Genomic DNA, 20,915 nt, shown 5'->3' on the forward strand with positions numbered 1-20,915 from the left:
AGATGTGTAGCTTGAAAAGAGAAGGGGACCAAGGACAGAGCCTTGAGGTACCCCAACAGAAAGTGGTAACGGGGCAGAGGATGCTCCGGAGAAGGCTACACTAAATGTACGGTTAGTCAGATAGGAAGAGAACCACGAGAGAGCTGTGTCACAGATGCCGAAGGATTGGAGGGTTTGGAGCAGAAGAGGGTGGTCAACAGTGTCAAAGGCTGCAGACAGGTCAAGGAGGATAAGCAGAGAGAAATGGCCTTTGGATTTTGCTGTAAGTACGTCATTGGTAACCTTGACAATTGCTGTCTCTGTAGAGTGATGGGAACGAAATCCAGATTTCAGTGGGTCAAGAAGAGAGTTTAGTGTAAGGAAATGGGATAGACGTGCGTAAACTAGCTTTTCGAGGAGCTTTGAGGCAAGAGGGAGTAGGGAAATAGGGCAGTAATTGGAAGGGGAGGTTGGATCAAGGGAAGGTTTTTCGAGGGTAGGTGTGACAAGTGCATGTTTTAGAGATGAGGGAAATATACCAGTGCTGAGGGAGAGGTTGAAAATGGGTGTGAATATGGGGGTGAGGGTAGCAGAGAGGGAGGGGAGTAGCTGTGAGGGGATGGGGTCGAGGGGACAGGTAGTGAGGTGGGAGGACAGTATAAGGGCTGAAACTTCATCCTCATTAACAGGGGCAAAAGAGCTGCATTTTTGGATATTTAGGTTTTGGGTGATCATGAGCTTTTGAGGGGGTGGGAGATTGGAAGTATGTTGAGAGCTGATTTCACTTCTGATGGAGTCAATTTTGTTGTTGAAGTGGCTTGCAAAATCTTGAGCCGAGAGAGAGGTTGTGTTAGGAGGTGGGGGTGGGCGGAGAAGAGTGTTGAACGTGGAGAACAGACTTTTAGGGTTAGAGGAAAGAGTAGAGATGAGATTAGAAAATTGGTCTAAGAATATAGCCAGTATGTAAATATGTCATTCTAAGATAAGATTCAAGCTTCCTATCTTAAGGGTCTTTAAAAGAAGTGCTGTCTTCCATAGGAATAGTAGCAAGAGTGGAAATAGCCCCATCAACCTTAGGGACTGTTTCCCAAAAGTTCCAAATTAGCAACAGTCAAAGGATACAATTTTTTAAACCTAGAAGAAGGGTTAAAAGAAGTACCGGGTTTAGACCATTCTTTAGCAATCACATTAGAAATGGCATAGGAAAATCTTCAGGAGTAACAAGAGAAGTCTTAAATACAGAATTTAAACAGTTACTAGATTTATCATCAGGAGGTTTAGACTCAATACCCAAAGTGAATAATACTTCCTTTAAAAGAGAGTGAATATGCTCAATTTTAAACAAAAAATAAGATTTGTCAATTTCTCTCTCTGATGAAGGATCCCCATCAGTAGAAGATACATCAGTATGATGTCGGTCAGTACAAAATTCATTAGATCTATGAAAAGTTTGTAAAGACCTTTTACGCTTATTTGAAGATGAAATAGCAGTCATATCCATTTCTATGGCTGCAACGATAAAATATTTAGACTGAGATGGAATAGCAGTGGATGTATTTGTACTCATAGAAACAATATCAGCATGTAATAAACCTTCAAAACAGGTGCCACATAATTGAGCTGAAGAAATAAGATCAGCTGGTTTACAAAAAAGCACACTTAGCTTTGGTAGAATTGTGTTCAGGCAGCTTAGTTCCTATGGTTACATAAGAGGCAGGGTCAGTTTGAGACATCATTGCAAAAAAATGTAAAAAAAAAGAAAAATAACATTAGTTAGCAAAATATCTAATCTCCCCAAATATAGCAGTTTCAGGAATGGGAAACAGTGCTTATGCTTAAAAAATTTAAAAATTAAAAAAGATATAAAAGCAAGCGTTATAGCTCACTATCAAGGAATGAGAGCACAGAGAAAAGTAGAAGTGACTATTTAAACAAAATAAAAGGCGTGAAAATTTTAGAGCATTTTGCCCACAATTTTTTTTAAATGATTCTCCATAACATGAACCCAAAAGGTAAGAAATAACAAAACAACTACCGATATAAGCATAATTTCGAATTCTGATGCTATATATACATACTACTGAAAGGAAATAAAACAGACCTGTCTCATGGCTAATATATACATACAATAAAAACTTTATTCACATAAAGTGGCTTCCATAACTGAGAGTGTCCCAAAAAAAAATATATATATACTTACCATAAGACACCCATCCACATATTGAGAAAACAAAAATAACCGGCGAATCTCCATGCATTTAAAGGATGATTTATTTGGATAGCATCAAGACAATAAAATTAGTGGATGACTCCAGCGTAATGTTTGTCTTACGTGTTTCGGCAATACACTTGCCTTAGTCATAGACATGTTGAGTGTACAGCTGCCAGCTCTTAAATAACCCAGACAGGTGCACCTCAATCAAAAACACGTTGTGAGTCTTAAAGTAACAATACTGTACAAATAGACTGTGAGAATATGACCATTGAATACAACCTAATGTACTGTTACATAGTGGTACTTATAATGGCTATATCTCTTAATGGCATACAAACATATTTGAACCGTATGTTATAATTCATAATATTGTATCCATACCTTGGTACAAAAAATGATAAATAGACCATTCTCATAGTTCTACCCAAAGGTAGCTCAATATGCACTACTAGGTGCCAGAGATCAGGTAGAAAACCTTACGTCGTAATCCTTACATAATTAATACCTATCTCTGAAAATGCCCCTGTGTAGAATAGGGGGATAAAATCTGAATAATTAGCTTAGTTTCAAGAATAGATATTATTGGAATTTTAAACTTAGGCATAGGGGAAAGAAGAGCTCATGTAACCATCCCTAATATGTTTAATGTTCAGCTTGGGATTCAAGAGTGATTCTAGATTCGTGTTTATAAATTTAGTGTTTATAGATATCAGCTTGTTATGCAGAGACATTATCTACCCTAATCAGCATCCCACACCAATAGTTATTTATAGTGGGACCAAAAGTTGATCACGTCAGCCATTTGACCTGCGTGTTTTTTATTGGAAGGTCCAGAATGCTTCTTTTATTATTATTATTATTATTATTATTATTATTATTATTATCAGGTATTTGTAGAGCGCCAACAGATTCCACAGCCCTATAAACATAGGATATACAAGATAACATTTACAGGGATCAAATGGGTAGAGGGCCCTGCCGAGAGTTGCGCTGTTGTAGTCGGTTCCTATGAAGGTGAACTACAAACAGCTGGGCTCATAGGCTTACAGGCTCCAGAATGCTTCTCTGTATAGTAATTTACTAACTCTATCGCCCTGTGCAATGGGGCACGTACATGTTCTATAATTTGCAATTCAAAGCTTGTGACATTCTGTCCATGTTGAAACTTAAAATGTCGGGCCAAATCTGAACATTCCAAACCATTTTCAATATTGTTATGGTGTTCTCTTATATGAGTATGTGCCTCCCTGGTGGAACACCCACATATTGCTTCCTACGTGTTATGAACTTCACTGGGTACACCCAGGGCCGGTGCTAGGATTTTTGGGTACACAGGCAAAGACACATTTTTCCGCCCCCCCCCCAAAAAAAAAATCTAATATACTCTGCTGTTTAACAAAATGTTCTAGTAATGTGTAATAAATATTTCTGCATGATAATGTGCCAAAGTGGTGGCTCTGTTCAACATAGCAGGTAACAAAATGTACCTACACACACACATACATACATATTTCCACATGCATACATACTCACACATACATATTTTCACATACATTTGTACATACACATTTACACCCACATACATATTTACACATACTCATGCACACATATTTACACACACAGCCACATACACATTTATATACACATAGAAACATACACATTTATATACACATACATACACACACACACACAAACATAAACATTTATATACACATACATACACACACACACACAAACTCACACGCTTACACAAACACACACATACAAACACAGACACAAACACACATACATCAAAAAACACACACGCATGAGTGACAACTGCAAGACTGAGTATGGCAAGATACCTAAATATACATTTATAAAACAAAATGTTGATATTACATGCTATTTCACAGATCACAGGCTAGAATGAAAGTGGCGGACCTATTTAGGTATGTAACAATTTAAGGGTTAATTTTTTGAAAGAAAGGAAAAATGGGAATGAGTTAAAAGGAAGTGTTCCCTGCAGGGCAGGAGTGGAGCTTTAGGTGGTGGAGATTCAGAGCTGATAATAGAGCTGCAGAACTGAAAATAAAACCACTAACCTGTTTCTTGTCTTCCCTCCCAGCCCTCCCTGTTTTTTGTTTGTTCGTGGTTGTTCTTTTACAGGTTCTGAAGCGGATGGAGGATTGCAGTTCTAATGCAGCTGGCTTAGTTTCCTTTGGCGGGGGGCTACATAATCATGTGGACCTTTGTAAGCCCAAAGGCGTTAATAGGTAGTATGGGGTCTCCCTTCGGGACTAACAGTCTTTTGGCTGGGGGACCGTTGACTATCCAGTGTTGGAGAATTCTTTAAACCTAAAATGTTAGGTTGGGGGTCTGCATGGCGTCATGCTTTCCCAAGTGTTGCGGAAAGGGGTGTGGCATAAAATTCCATTTGGCCGGTAGCAAAATAGAAGGAAAATACAGTGGGCTTTTAGGACCCTAGTCGCCGAGGGGCTAGGGATGGGTCGGCTTGCTGGTCGATCTTCCTTGGGCGGAGAGGTAGGAGGAATGAGGGCGTCCTCAATTCCAGGACAGCCACACCCCTTAGAGGTTAATTAGGACAAGATCATCTTGCCAGCTGGGTAGCTATTCAGTATTAAAGTTATTTATTTACTTATTTAATAAAGCAACCCCTCCCCCTGTTGGGGAGGTGTTTTTTTCTCCCAACCCTGAGTGTCGTGTCTTTATTATATATATTTAAGTTTGGTATTGTTGAGGGTTGGTATTATGTTGACTGAATTTAGCTAAAAAATTTAACCCCTTAGGCTTATTTCCACCTCTTCTATAATGTTTAATATCTGCCATCACCTCACCCATAGTTTTGCCATATTAATTTAAAACATGCCACAACTGCCTGCATCAATCCCCCTACAAACCACTACAAAAAAGTAACAGCCCTGGTTCTCAAGACTGCATTCACACAGCCTGCAACAAGTAGCATACGTTTGGTATTAGCAAGCAAATGGAGGTTGTTGCAGATATCCAGTGCAGCAAAAGTGTCATGTCTCTCAGGTAAAAGTTATTCTTATTGAAATCACATCTCATATCCCCAAGTTGAGCTGAACTAGCAAACGCTTCAATGCACAGACACAGCCGAGAACAACTCTCTGCCTATCTACCCATCCCCCTCTCCTGTCTGCCTCCACTCTGCTTACCATGAGGGGCTTGTGTCAGTGTTCCCAGTTACAGCGTGACCTCCCTCTGCATGAACAGCCCCCTTGCTCATTAATGTGGTTTAACAGAGCCCAGTATCTCTCTGCACAGGGCTCGGGCTGTATTATGCAGATACTCCCACAAATGGCACTAAGGTAAAAAACAGAGCGCTTAAATCCCCATAAATCAGAAAAAAGATATATCTAAAAAATGAAGCCTCTTTAAATGAAAGTCTTTGTTGAAGCATTTAAAAACAGTTGAGAACTTGGAGCATGGAAAATAGCTCAGACAGTGGAGTAAAAGTAAACTTGTACTTAACTGTCTGAACTATTTTCCGTGGTGCAGTTTCTGAACTGTTTGCTTAAATAAACACTTTCTTTTAAAGAACAGGCTTTGTTTTTTCTATAGTAAATAAATAGATAATGTTTTATCTATGTACAGGCTTTGCTTTACCTGTGTGACCGCTGCCATCAGAACTAACTGAGGTGAACTGGCAAATTCAATTCTATTTCCAGCCAGGACAACGCAGCTCCTGCATAGCCGCACCACTCCCTCCTCCTTTCCCTACAGAAGCCTGCTGCGCACACTGAACAGTTACAGCCTGTGTGCGCGGGAAACATTTTCAGACGGTGCCTTTTTGAAAATTGAAGCAAAATATAGAACAGACAGTCATAGCACGGCACCCCATTTTCCCAAGTCGCCCAAAGGAAATTCAAGGTTGTCTGGGGATGGACCAAGAGTGTAAAATAAATAAATAATAAAAGATTAAAAAAAAGTTGCTGCTGCAGGTTGAACTTGTCACCGGCAGTTTGCGCCACCATACTGACGTGCCCTAAGGCGGTTGCCTAGTTGCCTGTATGCAAGCGCTGGCACTGGGTACACCACATAGGTGTTGTGACAATTTGTACAACTTGAGTGTTCATACACTTTTTGTGTCACCGCTGGACTTCAGGAATGGTGAGTACTTATTTGGGGGTTAAACTTTTTAGCTTTTTTTAGGGTTTTTTTTAGATTAAAGATTTTTTTTATTTTTATTTATTTTTTCTGTAATTTTATACTTTTTTATTTTTTGTAATTTTAGATGTATTTATTTTAATTTAATCTAAGTTGTTTTTTTTAAGTAATGTTAGGATTTTTTATTATAATTTTAACTTAGTATTTTTTTATTTTATGCAATTGGGGTTAATTAAGGGGGTGTTAGGTTAGGGGGCTTAGTGATTAAATTAGTTATTTGCGTTGTGGGGGGATGGCGGTTTAGGGGTTAATAGTTTAATTAGGTTTATTGCGTTGTGGGGGATGGCGGTTTAGGGGTTAATAGTGTAATTAGGTTTATTTTGTTGTGGGGGGTGGCAGTTTAGGGGTTAATAGTGTAATTAGGTTTATTGGGTTGTGAGAGATGGCAGTTTAGGGGTTAATATGTTTATTTTATTAGTAGCAATATGGGGGCCGGCGGTTTAGCGGTTAATATGTTTATTTTAGTAGTAGCAATGTGGGGGGCCAGCGGTTTAAGGGTTAATAGGTTTATTTAGTGTTGGCTATGTGGGGGGGTCAGCGGATTAGGGGTTAATAGGTTTATTATAGTATTTGCGATGCGGGGTGGCGGTTTAGGGGTTAATAGTGTAGTTTATAGGTGTTAGTGTACTTTGTAGCATTTTAGTTATGAGTTTTGTGAAACATTTTTGTTTCGCAAAATCCATTACTACTGTTCTCAGATAGAGGAAATTGATTGCGGTGGTATAAGCTATAACGATAGCGTTATAGCCAGAATGCACAACCTGTAATACAGACGCAATGAAAATCCCGCACTCAAAAGTCATTTTTTGAGTGCGGAATGGAGAGTTGCGTAAAGGCTAAAATGCTAGTGGTATAGCCATAGCACCATGACTTGCAATACGGGAGACCTGCATATTCCGCTCGCAATAGCCAATTTTTCAGCGGTATAGCCGTACAGCACAACTTGTAATTTTGCTGAGTGCTAGTAGTACTTCAAAAGCAATTGGAATCAAAAAATTACTTTTGTCCATGCTAAAAGAATTAAAAAGAAAAGTTTTGAGTGAGGAAAAGAAGGGTTCAATTCTGGCTTTACTGGCAGAGGGATACAGTGAGAGTCAGGTTGCTTCCATCTTTAAAGGGACATGAAACCCAAATATTTTCTTTCATGATGCAGATAGAGCAAGTGATTTAAAACAACTTTCCAATTTACTTTGGTGGCTGCACATATATGCCTCATGTTATTGGCTCACCCAGTGTGTTAACTTGCTCCCAATAGTGCATTGATGCTTCTTCAACAAATGATACCAAGAGAATGAAGCAAATTTGATAACAAAAGTAAATTGGAAAGTTGTTTAAAATTGTATGTTCTATATGAATCAAGAAAGAAAAAAAATTAGTTTTCATGTTCCTTTAATATTTCAAAGATGGCGGTTCATAAGATCAAGATCAAGCTACAGACATTGAGGACAACAAAGCTATGGACCGCCAGAGAGCGAAAACGACTCTTCACTGCCCAGGATGATCACCAATTGATTTGAATGTCACTCAACAACTGTAGAATGACATCAAGTGACCTACAAAAACAATGGAATGGCAGCTGGGGTGAAGTGAACAGCAAGGACGGTTTGAAACAGGCTCCTTGGCGCAGGGCTGAAGTTGTGCAAAGCTAGAAAAAAAGCCCTTCATCATTGAGAAGCAAAGAAGTGCCAGGCTGAGGTTTACAAAAGACCATAAGGAGTTGATCGTAGAGGACTGGAGTAAGATCATCTTCCATGATGAGTCCAATTTTCCCCTTTGCTCAATACCTGGTCATCTAATGGTTAGACGAAGGCCTTGAGAGGTCTTCAAGCCACAGTATCTCGCACCCACTGTGACATTTGGTGGAGGACCAGTGATGACCTGGGGATGCTTCATTAAGGCTGGAATCTTGCTGATTTATCTTTGTGAAAAACGCACAAATCAAGCAACGTACAAGGTTATCCTGGAAGAAAACTTGCCTCTTTCTTCTCTGACAATGTTCCCCAACTCTAAAGATTATTTTTTTCCATCAGGACAATTCTCCATGCTGCACAGCCAGGTCAAACAAGGTGAGGATGGAGGATCACCAGATCAAGTCCCTGTCATATCCAGACCAATCTCCAGACCTATCTCCAGACCTGAACCCCGTTGAAAACCCTTGGAATGTGATCAAGAGGAAGATGGATGGTCACAAGCCATCAAACAAAGCCGAGCTGCTTGAATTTTTAGCACCAGGAGTGGCATAAAGTCATTAACAAGCAACGTGAAAGACTGGTGAAGAGCATCCCAAAAGGCATGAAACTTGTGACTGAATATCAGGGTTACTTCACCAAATATTGATTTCTGAACTCTTGGTAAGTTAAAAGATTAGTATTGTGTTGTTTAAAAAATAAACTTGTTTTCTTTGCATTATTCGAGGTCTGAAAACAATGCATCTTTGTTGTTATTTTGACCAGTTGTTATTTTCTGCAAATAAATGCTCTATATCACAATATTTTTATTTGGAATTTGGGAGAAATGTTGTCAGTAGTTTATAGAATAAAACAAAAATTTCATATAAAACTCCCACTAGAAGGGCAAAATGGGAAAACAACACTAATCCAATATGCATGAAATGTAGCAAACCAGCTCCTGATATAATACATTACATATGGTTCTGTCCAAAAATATGACAATTTTGGTGCCAGGTATTCTCTCTAATTACAAAAATTATGAAGATAAAATTACAATCAGAGTTGAACAACATAATGTTATTTGGTTTACCGAAGGTAATAACAAAAAAAAGAGAAAAGGCTTATTATAATGATTATTTTAATAGCGAAAAAGCTTATATTTAAATTATGGATGGACAAAAAAAAGCTTACTTAGGGAAGACATAAGGTACCAGATAACTATAGAGAGAATGGATACATTAATGGATATTAACAGAATTGAAAACTTTATGGAAAAATGGTCCCTATATATAAAAACATTGTCTAAAGACAATAGAAGAAATATACTGTCTTTAAAAATACAGAATATTTTTTAGAATTGCAAATTTTGGGAGAGTGGAGTAATATCTCCTAGGCCAGTATATGACAGGAACTAGATTTTGGGCGAAATGTCTATTGAAGAAATGTAAAAATATTCAAGTGTTATAGATACCCATGCATTAATATTGTTATATGAATGTATCAAGCAAGAAAAAGAAAAGCTATAATATGTATTTTTGTTTTTAATTTTGTCAAATAAAGGAGACAAATGAAACATTTTATTTTACTCAGACACATAGTAAAACCAGAGAAACTGATCATTTTACAGTGGTCCCTTAATTTTTTACAAAGCTGTATATCTATCTATCTATCTATCTATCTATCTATCTATCGCTAACTTTGGCAATCCAGATGTTTTGAAACTGCATTTCCCATTATGCTTAGGTACTCTGCAGTCTAATTGAGCATCATGGGAAATGTAGTTCTGAAACATCTTTGGTGCCAAGGTTAGCCATCACTGTTCTAGGGGCATCCTTTATCTGTCCAAATTGGACTGTGATTACAACAGATGCAAGTGTTTCAATTTGGGGCACAGTCTAAGGACCCAAGAGAGAAGAGGGAGTTTGGTCACCTCAGGAGGTGAAGTTACTGATAAATGTTCTGGAGCTCCATGCAATTTTCAGGGCTCTTCAGAATAAGTCTCCCCTTCAAAAAGAGACATCCGTATTTTCATTCAGACAATTTTACAGCAGTGGCCTACATCAATTGTCAAGAGAAAGATTATCAACAGTTCCCTGGCTATCATGGAAGTGTACTGAATTCTGTCTTGGAAAGTGAGCATTTTTGTACAATCTCTGCAGTACATATTCCAGGGGTGAGCTATTGGGAAGAATATTTTCTGTCTCCAATAACTTCATCCAAGGGAGTAATCTCTTCATCTGGAAGTTTTCAGTCAGATTGTGGATCTGTGTTGTCTTCCAGAAATAGATCTGATGGCTTCTCGGTTGAACAACAAGCTTCTCAGATACTTAGGGAGGCCCGGGGATCCTCAGGCGGAGTTTGTGGATGCTCTAGTAGCCCCTTGTATGTTTTGTCTGGTTTACATTTTTCCTCCTTTTGCTCTGTTGCTAAGAGTGATAGTCATTATCAAACAAGAGGTATTATCAGTCATTCTGATTGCTCCAGCTTGGCCTAGCAAAGCTTGGTTTGTGGATCTGGTACACATGTCCAGTTGTCCTCCATTGCCTTTTTCACTGTGCCCTAAACTTGATTGGAGATTGAGAGAAGAGAAAACACAGAGGCGCCAACATGGCCTAGTACCGTCAAACCAAGGGATAAACAATTATAGATGGAGGCACTCACAATGGAAATGCACCCAATGGTGCTAATGGGGCAGACTGGAACTTTGCAGTGGTCCAGCTCACTGTATGCAGACAGGCTTGGCACCCACACAGGAAATTAGCACAGGAGTGTCACTGATGCCTATATTGAGATTAAAAGCAAAGCTACCATAGCCTAGTGCAGTTTAAACAGGCAAAGTGATAATGAATGGTTACACTTACAATTTGTAGCGCACCTCCAGGTGCAGTATAGGCCGACTGGGACCTCTCAGCCACCAGCTGGCTGTGCTTTCTTGCAAACTGGATCCACTCCAAACTCCACGATAAAAATTCCCAAAGAGAAGCAAATGTATCATAAAAACAATTATTTTATTTAAAAACAAAGCAACACGTTTCTCAGCCTCTCAGGGGCTGTTTCCTCAGTCTATTCAATACCATCAGGGACTGACCATCCTGTGACAGAGTGCTGCCACCTATTAGGATACCAAGGTCTCTATTTTGCTGCTCTTTGATTTCCCATTTTGTTCTAAACACTTGTCTGTTTTATATATTTATATCGGTATAGGTATCACATATATTTTGTATATTGTATGGGTCACTATATGGGTTTTATTGTATTGGTTAGCCATCAGTGAGGAATTGCCCCCTATGGGAAGCTTGCTTTGGTGCATCTTTCCAATTGTTCTCTTGGATGGAGATTGAACACTTAGTTTTAAGACAGAGAGTTTTTTTTACTGATTCTGTCATTGAGACTTTGATTCATACCCATAAACCTGTGACAAGGAAGTTTTTTTCTTGGTGTGTGAAACATGGTTTTAGTTGTCACTCTTTTAGAGTTCCTTGAATAATTCATTTTCTTCAGGATGGTTTGGATAAGGGTTTATCTGTCAGTTCTTTAAAAGTTCAGATTTCAGATCCTTCAGTCTTGTTTCACAAGAAGATTGTTAAGCTTCTTGATATTCAGATTTGTTTTCATGCTGTAATCAGGCTATAATCAGGATTAAGCCAGTGATTAAACCAATGTCTTGGAGCCTTAATCTGGTTTTTAAGGTTTTGAAGATCCCTCCATTTGAACCTATATATAATTTGGATATTATACTTTTGTACTGGAAGTTTCTGTTTCTTTTGGTAATTTCTTCTTCCTGTAAGCCTCCTTATCTTGTTTTTTATCAGGATAAGGCAGTTTTGAGAACTAAGTTTTTGTCTAAAGTAGTTTTTTGACAAATGTCAACCATGAGATTGTTGTTTCTAATTTTTTTCCTAATCCAACGAATTCTAAGAAGAGGCTATTCCATAATTTGGATGTTGTCAGCGTTTTAAAGTTCTAATTGCAGGCTACTAACGATTTTCTGCAATCCTCTACTTTGTTCATTTTTCTGGTTCCAGGAAGTGGTCAGAAGGATACAGCCATTTTATTAGCCTCCTGGTTGAAGCTTTTGATTCAAAAGGCTTACGTGGAGGCGGGACAGTCTCCTCCTAAAAGGATTACTACCCATTCTACTAGGTCAGTTGCTACTAATTGAGCTTTTAAGAATGAGGCGTCTATTGACCAAATTTGCAAGGCAGCTACTTGATGTTCCTTACATAACTTTACAAAATTCTAAAATGTTTAAGTGTTTGCTTCATTTGGCAAGTCTGTGGTTTCTGGACATTAAATATTGTTGTGTGTGCATATATATATATATATATATATATATATATATATATATATCATGCTTTTGTAGCATATTAATAAAAAAAAAAAAAGTAAATTGTTTTTTGAAAAGATGGAGAAAAAAAAGGATTTAGACATTAAACTATATTATTCTAAGTAATTTTTTCTTGTCCTGCCCTTATTACTTATGGACTCCACAGCTTGTGTATTAGTTTACCAGCAGTAATGGCTCATGGACTCTCACCACCTTTATGAAAGAAAAAATATTTATTGCTTACCTGAGAAATTAATCTCTTTCATGGTCGTGAGAGTCCGGGAGACCACACCCATTTTGAAAAACATTTTTCCTTGTATTTTTTTCTTGCAGAAGTATGCACTTCTTTTTCTCTGCTCCTTTTTTATTGCTCTTATCCTTTCTTACATTTCTTCTTTCTTAGCTATATGTCAGATTAGTTTCCATTAAGGTGGGAATTTTTTTGGGGGGGAATCTTTGCCTTCTCCTTGTGCTCAGGAGTGGAATTCCCATTAAAGAAATTAATTTATCAAGCATAAATTATATTTATTTCATACAGGTGGTGAGAGTCCATGATCCATTACTCCTAGGAATTACTTTTCTCTACCACTAGGAGGAGGAGGCAAAGATTCCTAAACCCCAAGAGCGCTATAAAACCCCTCACACCTCACACATACCTCAGTCTTTACTTTGCCTCCACTGGAGGTGGTTGAAGAATGAAGATATGCTTTTGAGTCTTTAGAGATAGGGGTTTTCAGTCTATATTGAGGCCCGGTTTCCTCTGAGTATAGTGCTTGTCAGAAGAATGTATATTGGGTATGGTTTGCGATTCATTTTTCCCCTCATAGGAAGTTTTTCATAAACCTTCCATAATTGGTAGCAGGGACTTGTCTTTTGCCTCTCTTTATGGATCTACAATATAATCCTATTCCTTAACCTATGCTGATATGTTTCGGTACTGGTTTGGCTGTCTGCTGCTTATTTGCTGGTGGTCAAATGTCAAATGTCTATTAGTAAGTATAATGTATTAAACATTTTAGACACTCTATAGCTATGTTATGGGCACTTCTTTAGTTTTTATATTTACTTATATATATGGCCCTGGGACACAATCCTTTACACTATTCCCTTGATAATTTGCGTGTGGGCTTTATTGACACCCTTAGTTTGAATTTTGCGTATTGGCCTTTATGTGCGTTATGGTTGTGAATGTCGGGTTAATGCTTGTAGAGTTATTGCGCGTCCCTTTTGCTCTTCTGTAGTTCTTTTTGTGTCAGAAAGAACTATAAATCCCTTAGAGCTGTTTAATTATTTCTGTTTAGCGTCATTTCCCCTTTGATGTTATGTTAATGTTTCCTGCTTTGTTTTGCAGCTTAGCGCGCATTGTGTCTGTGAGTTTATTTAAAAAGCTACTTAGGAGTGGGTAATTGACTTCCATTCCTCAAGTGCTTTTTAAGGGGTTATAGTGTATATTGCATTGCTTTGCAATATGTTATAATGGCGCAGTCTGATTTTGTCCCTAAATCTACCTGAGAAATTGAGTCTACTGAACACCTGTCTACCACTTTAAGGTGTGCTTATTGTAGTTGAGGTGCCTTTTCCAGCTCATTTATGTTACTCATGTTTAGAATTATTAATGCAATCAGACCAAGCTAATGCTGTTTTTTGGGTAATAATGCACCTTCAATTTGTTCATTACAGGAGAAAACAGATACGGCTAGATTTTTGTCGGTAAGGCTCCGCGTCGGCTGGATTGAAGATGGACCCGCTCCACTCCGGATGGATGAAGATAGAAGATGCCGCTTGGATGAAGACTTATGCCGCTTGGAGGACCTCTTCTGCCTGGATCGGATGAAGACTTGCGGGGCTAACAAGCCTTTTTTCCCCACCGCTCCCTTAAGCCAACGCTGGTATTACAGGTTTTTTTAAACCCGGCGTTAGCCACAAAAAGGTGAGCGTAGAGTAGAATTTAGCTCCACATCTCACCTCAATACCAGCGTTGCTTACGGTAGCGGTGAGCTGGCTAAACGTGCTTGTGCACAATTTCCCCATATGAAACAATGGGGCTGAGCTGGCTGAAAAAAAATCTAACACCTGCAAAAAAGCAGCGTCCAGCTCCTAACGCAGCCCCATTGTTTCCTATGGGGAAAGGAATTTTATGTCTACACCTAACACCCTAACATGAACCCGAGTCTAAACACCCCTAATAGTATACTTATTAACCCCTAATCTGCCACCCCCGCTATCGCTGACACCTACATTATATTATTAACCCCTAATCTGCCGCTCCGGACACCGCCGCCACCTACATTATCCTTATGAACCCCTAATCTACTGCCCCCAACATCGCCGACACCTACATTATATTTATTAACCCCTAATCTGCCCCCCCAATGTCGCCGCAACTATATTAAATTTATTAACCCCTAATCTTCCACCACCAACGTCGCCGCTACTATATTAAATTTATTAACCCCTACACCTAAGTTTAACCCTAAGTCTAACCCCCCCCCAACTTAATAAATCAAACAAAATAAATTTAACATAATTAAATAAATTAATCATATTTAAAACTAAATACTTACCTATAAAATAAACCCTAAGATAGCTACAATATAACTAATAGTTACATTGTAGGTAGCTTAGGATTTATATTTATTTTACAGGCAAATTTTACAGCCAATCGGAAATTAAGGTAGGAAAAATCCTATTGGCTGATTGGATCAGCCAATAGGATTGAGCTCGCATTCTATTGGCTGATTGGAACAGCCAATAGAATGCGAGCTCAATCCTATTGGCCAATCCAATCAGCCAATAGGATTGAACTTCAATCAGATTTTTCCTACCTTAATTACGATTGGCTGATAGAATCCTATCAGCCAATTGGAATTCAAGGGACGCCATCTTGGATGACGTCATTTAAAGGAACCTTCATTCAGTGTTAGGACATCGTTTGAAGAGGATGGCTTCGCGTCGGCTGGATTGAAGATGGACCCGCTCCGCATCGGCTGGATTGAAGATGGACCCGCTCCACTCCGGATGGATGAAGATAGAAGATGCCGCTTGGATGAAGACTTATGCCGCTTGGAGGACCTCTTCTGCCTGGATCGGATGAAGACTTCTGCCCTTCTGGAGTTCCACTTGTGCCCGGCTGGGTGAAGATGGCTCAAGGTAGGGAGATCTTCAGGGGGGTAGTGTTAGGTTTTTTTAAGGGGGGATTAGGTGGGTTTTAGAGTAGAGTTGGGTGTGTGGGTGGTGGGTTTAAATGTTGGGGGGGTGGGTATTGTATTTTTTTTACAGGTGAAAGAGCTGATTACTTTGGGGCAATGCCCCGCAAAAGGCCCTTTTAAGGGCTATTTGTAATTTAGTATAGGGTAGGGAATTTTATTATTTTGGGGGGATTTTTTTCATTTTATTAGGGGAATTAGATTAGGTGTAATTAGTTTAAAAATTTGAAATTCTTTTTTTCCCCTGTAATTTAGTGTGGGGGGGGGGGGGGTTCCGTAATTTAGTTTATTTAATTTAATTGTAATTAATTGTAGGTAGTTTAGGTAATTTATTTAATGATAGTGTAATGTTAGGTGTAATTGTAACTTAGGTTAGGATTTATTTTACAGGTACTTTTGTACTTATTTTAACTAGGAAGTTATTAAATAGTTAATAACTATTTAATAACTATTTTACCTAGTTAAAATAAATATAAAGTTGCCTGTAAAATAAATATAAATCCTAAGCTAGCTACAATGTAACTATAAGTTATAATGTAGCTAGTTTAGGGTTTATTTTATAGGTAAGTATTTAGTTTTAAATAGGGATTTATTTAATTATGTTAAATTTATTTCGTTTAATTTAAATTATATTTAAATTAGGGGGGGTTAGACTTAGGGTTAGACTTAGGTTTAGGGGTTAATAAATTTAATATAGTAGCGGCGACGTTGGGGGTGGCAGATTAGGGGTTAATAAATGTAAGTAGGTGTCGGCGATGTTAGGGACGGCAGATTTGGGGGTTAATAAAATTTAACTAGTGTTTGCGAGGCGGGAGTGCGGCGGTTTAGGGGTTGATATATTTATTAAAGTGGCGGCGATGTCCGGTCAGCAGATTAGGGGTTAAATAATTTATTTAAGTTTTTCCGGTGGTGGGGGGGCTCGGTTTAGGGGTTAATAGGTAGTTTATGGGTGTTAATGTACTTTTAGCACTTTAGTTAAGAGTTTTATGCTCCGGTGTTAGCCCATAAAACTCTTAACTACTGACTTTTAAATGCGGTAGAAGTCTTGACAGTAGAGGGTCTACCGCTCACTTCTTCCAAGACTCGTAATACCAGCGTTAGGCAAATCCCATTAAAAAGATAGGATACGCAATTGACGTAAGGGGATTTGCGGTAGCCTGGAGTCGCGGAAGAAAAGTGAGGGGTACACCCTTTCTTGACTGACTCGTAATACCAGCATTAGGAAAAAAGCAGCGTTGGGACCTCTCAACGCTGCTTTTTAAGGCTAACGCCAAACTCTAATCTAGGTGATATTGTTTCACATACTGTGAAAAATCTTATTAATATTGCAGTTTAAGGTGCTGGCTGCTCTCCTGCCTTCAAACAAGCATAAAAGGTCATTCTACAAGTTGTATGTGCCCTTACCAGGGATACCGTTGTAGCTTCAGATGGTAAAGTTTTCTCTGGTGATGAGGAATCTTTAACTGATGTTGAACCTGATATTTCCTCTTGTTTGTTTAAAGTTGAACATATTGTTTTCTTTTACAGGAGGTCTCAATTACTTTAGGGGTTAAAGATCCTAAAGTTTCTGATAAGCCTTGAAATCATTTAAAGTGACAGGAAACCCCAACATTTTCAACTTTCCAGTTTAATTCTATTATCAATTTTGCTTCATTCTCTTGTTATCCTTTGCTGTAGAAACAGCATTGCACTACTGGCAGTTAGCTGAACAAATCTAGTCAGCTATTCACAAGAGAAAAATGTGCGCAGGCACCAATCAGCAACTTGCTGCCACTAGTGTAGGATATGTGCATATTCATTTTCAACAAAGGATACCAAGTCAACAAAGCATATTTAAAAATAGAAGTGAATTTAAAAGTGTCTTAAAGTTACATGCTCTATCTGAATCATGCAAGTTTAATTCTGACTTTCCTATCCCTTTAAATTCAGTTTAAGGTTTTCCCTATTCTTGATGATGTCTCTGACATGATTTCTAGGGAATGGTCTAAGCCAGGTAATTCATTTAATCCGTCTGCAAGGTTTTATCCTTTACCTGCTGCTAATATTGATTTGTGTGTAACATTTCCTAAGGTTGATGGAGCTATTTCCACTGTGGCTAAACGTACTACTATTCCTTTGGAAGACAGTACTTCTTTTAAAGACCCTTTAGATACAAATAAGAGTTTTTTTTTCATAGAAGAACATTTTTACAAGCAGGGTATTTGCTCAGGCCAAGAATCCAAAAACTGTGCACTATAGCATATACTCCACAGAACAAAGTATACAAGTCTAAAGTTTAATTCATACAATTAAAACCACAATTGAAAATTCCAAACGGCACACATAGTGTATAGTAAACATAGTAGACAGGGAATCAAGCGCAGATGCGTTTCGTGCTCATGCGCACTTGTTCACTGCATACAGGTTGGCCTGACAATGCTACAATATATCTCACACATTTAAAGATATATGAACATATTAAAAACAAAAGTACATTGGTACATTTCCAGCTTACTATTAGTCCAGCAGAGTAACACATACAAGGATACTATGTTTATAATTCATACAGAATCTCATATTTCATAATATATCTGGATAAAATGAAAACTTAATCTGAATTGGAGAAAATTCTAATTTATTTCACTTATTTTAGATCTAATTAATTATCTCATACTATTCAATCCATCAGGATCAGCAACTTCACTAGTTAATTTGTTGGATTCTTTATGGAAAATAAGGGCATCATATAAAAAGATCTAGATCCCTCCTCATATTGAGTCTTAGTGGATAGCTAGTATTTAAAGTAAATATCCAAAATAATTCTCTTCTATTTAATTTATTTTCTCATAACCCTCCTCTTTTTCCATTTAGGAACATGATCTATACCCTGTAATGCAAGTATAGAAGTATCTGAGTTATGATTTTCTTTAAAATGTCTTGCAAATGGGGTATCGGAATCCGGGACTTCAATGAAACTTAAAGGGACACTGTATCCAAAAATTTTCTTTCGTGATTCAGATAGAGCGTGACATTTTAAGCAACTTTCTAATTTACTCCTATTATCAAATTTTCTTCACTCTCTTGGTATCTTTATTTGAAATGCAAGAATGTAAGTTTAGATGCCGGCCCATTTTTGGTGAACAACCTGGGTTGTCCTTGCTGATTGGTGGATAAATTCATCCACCAATAAAAATGTGCTGTCCAGAGTACTGAAACCAAAAAAAGCTTAGATGTCTTCTTTTTCAAATAATGATAGCAAGAGAACGAAGAAAAATTGATAATAGGAGTAAATTAGAAAGTTGCTTAAAATTGCATGCTCTTTCTGAATTACTAAAGAAAAAATTTGGGTACAGTGTCCCTTTAAATGTTCCAAAAATCTATCCTTTAGAGGTATTTTTGTTTTACCAACATACTGTTTTAAATAGACTTAACACGTTAGTAAATAATTACATGTGTAGTTGCACAATTCACACAAATAAATATTGTATTCCTGACCTGTTACTGAGGATGAAAACATGTCACCTTCTGTTACTAAATTGCATGTTTGCAAATAGGTCTTCTACATTTGTAGAAGACCTTCCTTCCTTTAAGCCAACATGTATTAGTTTTACCAGATAAATCTGATGGAGAAAGGAAATTGGCTAAAGTCTTGCCTTTTCTGGGAATAAAATCACATCTATCCTGTATAATATGTTTGATAATAGGATCCAAATACAAAATAGGAAGGGATTCCCTAATTATATTGCAAATCCCATTATATTCTAAACTATATGTAGTAATGAATTTAGCTTTTTGTTGTTTATTTTTTGTGGATTTCATGTTGTATTTCAATAGTTTTGTTCTTGATGTATGATCTATTTCTTTTCTCGCTACATTTAAGATATTATCTTGATAACCTATTTCTTTTAGTCTGTTGATAATAGCTAATGCCTGTTCTTGGTAGTCTTTGTCATTAGTGCAATTTCTTTTAGCTCTAATATTTTCTCTTTAGACATTTCTTTTAATTGCATATCTTGGATAACATGAGTCAAAACTCTGGATAGTATTACCTTGTTCAGTCCATCTCTATTTATATTGCTGATGTTGCTGCTGCTTCTGCTTCTACTTTCTGGTTTTCTAGTCTTTCAGAACAATATTCTGATGACTAGTGCAGATCCTTTGGGTATACTCAAGAGTGCTAATTATTTTATTTGTGATGCTGTATTTGATATTATGAAGATTAATGTCAAAACATGTATTTGACAGTCATTGCCAGGAGAGTTGTATGGCTTAAATCCTGGCCTGCTGATATGGTATCAAAATCCATATTATTATCTCTTTCCTTTCAGGGAAGGAAGGTGTTTGCTTCTGCTTTAGATTCTATAATATCTACTGTTGGAGGTAAAGGGGATTTTCTTCCTCAGAAAAACAGAATTTATGCTTACCTGATAAATTACTTTCTCCAACGGTGTGTCCGGTCCACGGCGTCATCCTTACTTGTGGGATATTCTCTTCCCCAACAGGAAATGGCAAAGAGCCCAGCAAAGCTGGTCACATGATCCCTCCTAGGCTCCGCCTACCCCAGTCATTCGACCGACGTAAAGGAGGAATATGCATAGGAGAAATCATATGATACCGTGGTGACTGTAGTTAGAGAAAATAATTCATCAGACCTGATTAAAAAAACCAGGGCGGGCCGTGGACCGGACACACCGTTGGAGAAAGTAATTTATCAGGTAAGCATAAATTCTGTTTTCTCCAACATAGGTGTGTCCGGTCCACGGCGTCATCCTTACTTGTGGGAACCAATACCAAAGCTTTAGGACACGGATGATGGGAGGGAGCAAATCAGGTCACCTAGATGGAAGGCACCACGGCTTGAAAAACCTTTCTCCCAAAAATAGCCTCAGAAGAAGCAAAAGTATCAAATTTGTAAAATTTGGTAAAAGTGTGCAGTGAAGACCAAGTCGCTGCCTTACATATCTGATCAACAGAAGCCTCGTTCTTGAAGGCCCATGTGGAAGCCACAGCCCTAGTGGAGTGAGCTGTGATTCTTTCAGGAGGCTGCCGTCCGGCAGTCTCATAAGCCAATTGGATGATGCTTTTAAGCCAAAAAGAGAGAGAGGTAGAAGTTGCTTTTTGACCTCTCCTTTTACCAAAATAAACAACAAACAAAGAAGATGTTTGTCTGAAATCCTTTGTAGCCTCTAAATAGAATTTTAGAGCACGAACTACATCCAAATTGTGTAACAAACGTTCCTTCTTTGAAACTGGATTCGGACACAAAGAAGGCACAACTATCTCCTGGTTAATGTTTTTGTTAGAAACAACTTTCGGAAGAAAACCAGGTTTAGTACGCAAAACCACCT

This window comes from Bombina bombina, chromosome 4, assembly GCF_027579735.1.
Source record: "Bombina bombina isolate aBomBom1 chromosome 4, aBomBom1.pri, whole genome shotgun sequence".
In the NCBI taxonomy this organism is placed as follows: domain Eukaryota; kingdom Metazoa; phylum Chordata; class Amphibia; order Anura; family Bombinatoridae; genus Bombina; species Bombina bombina.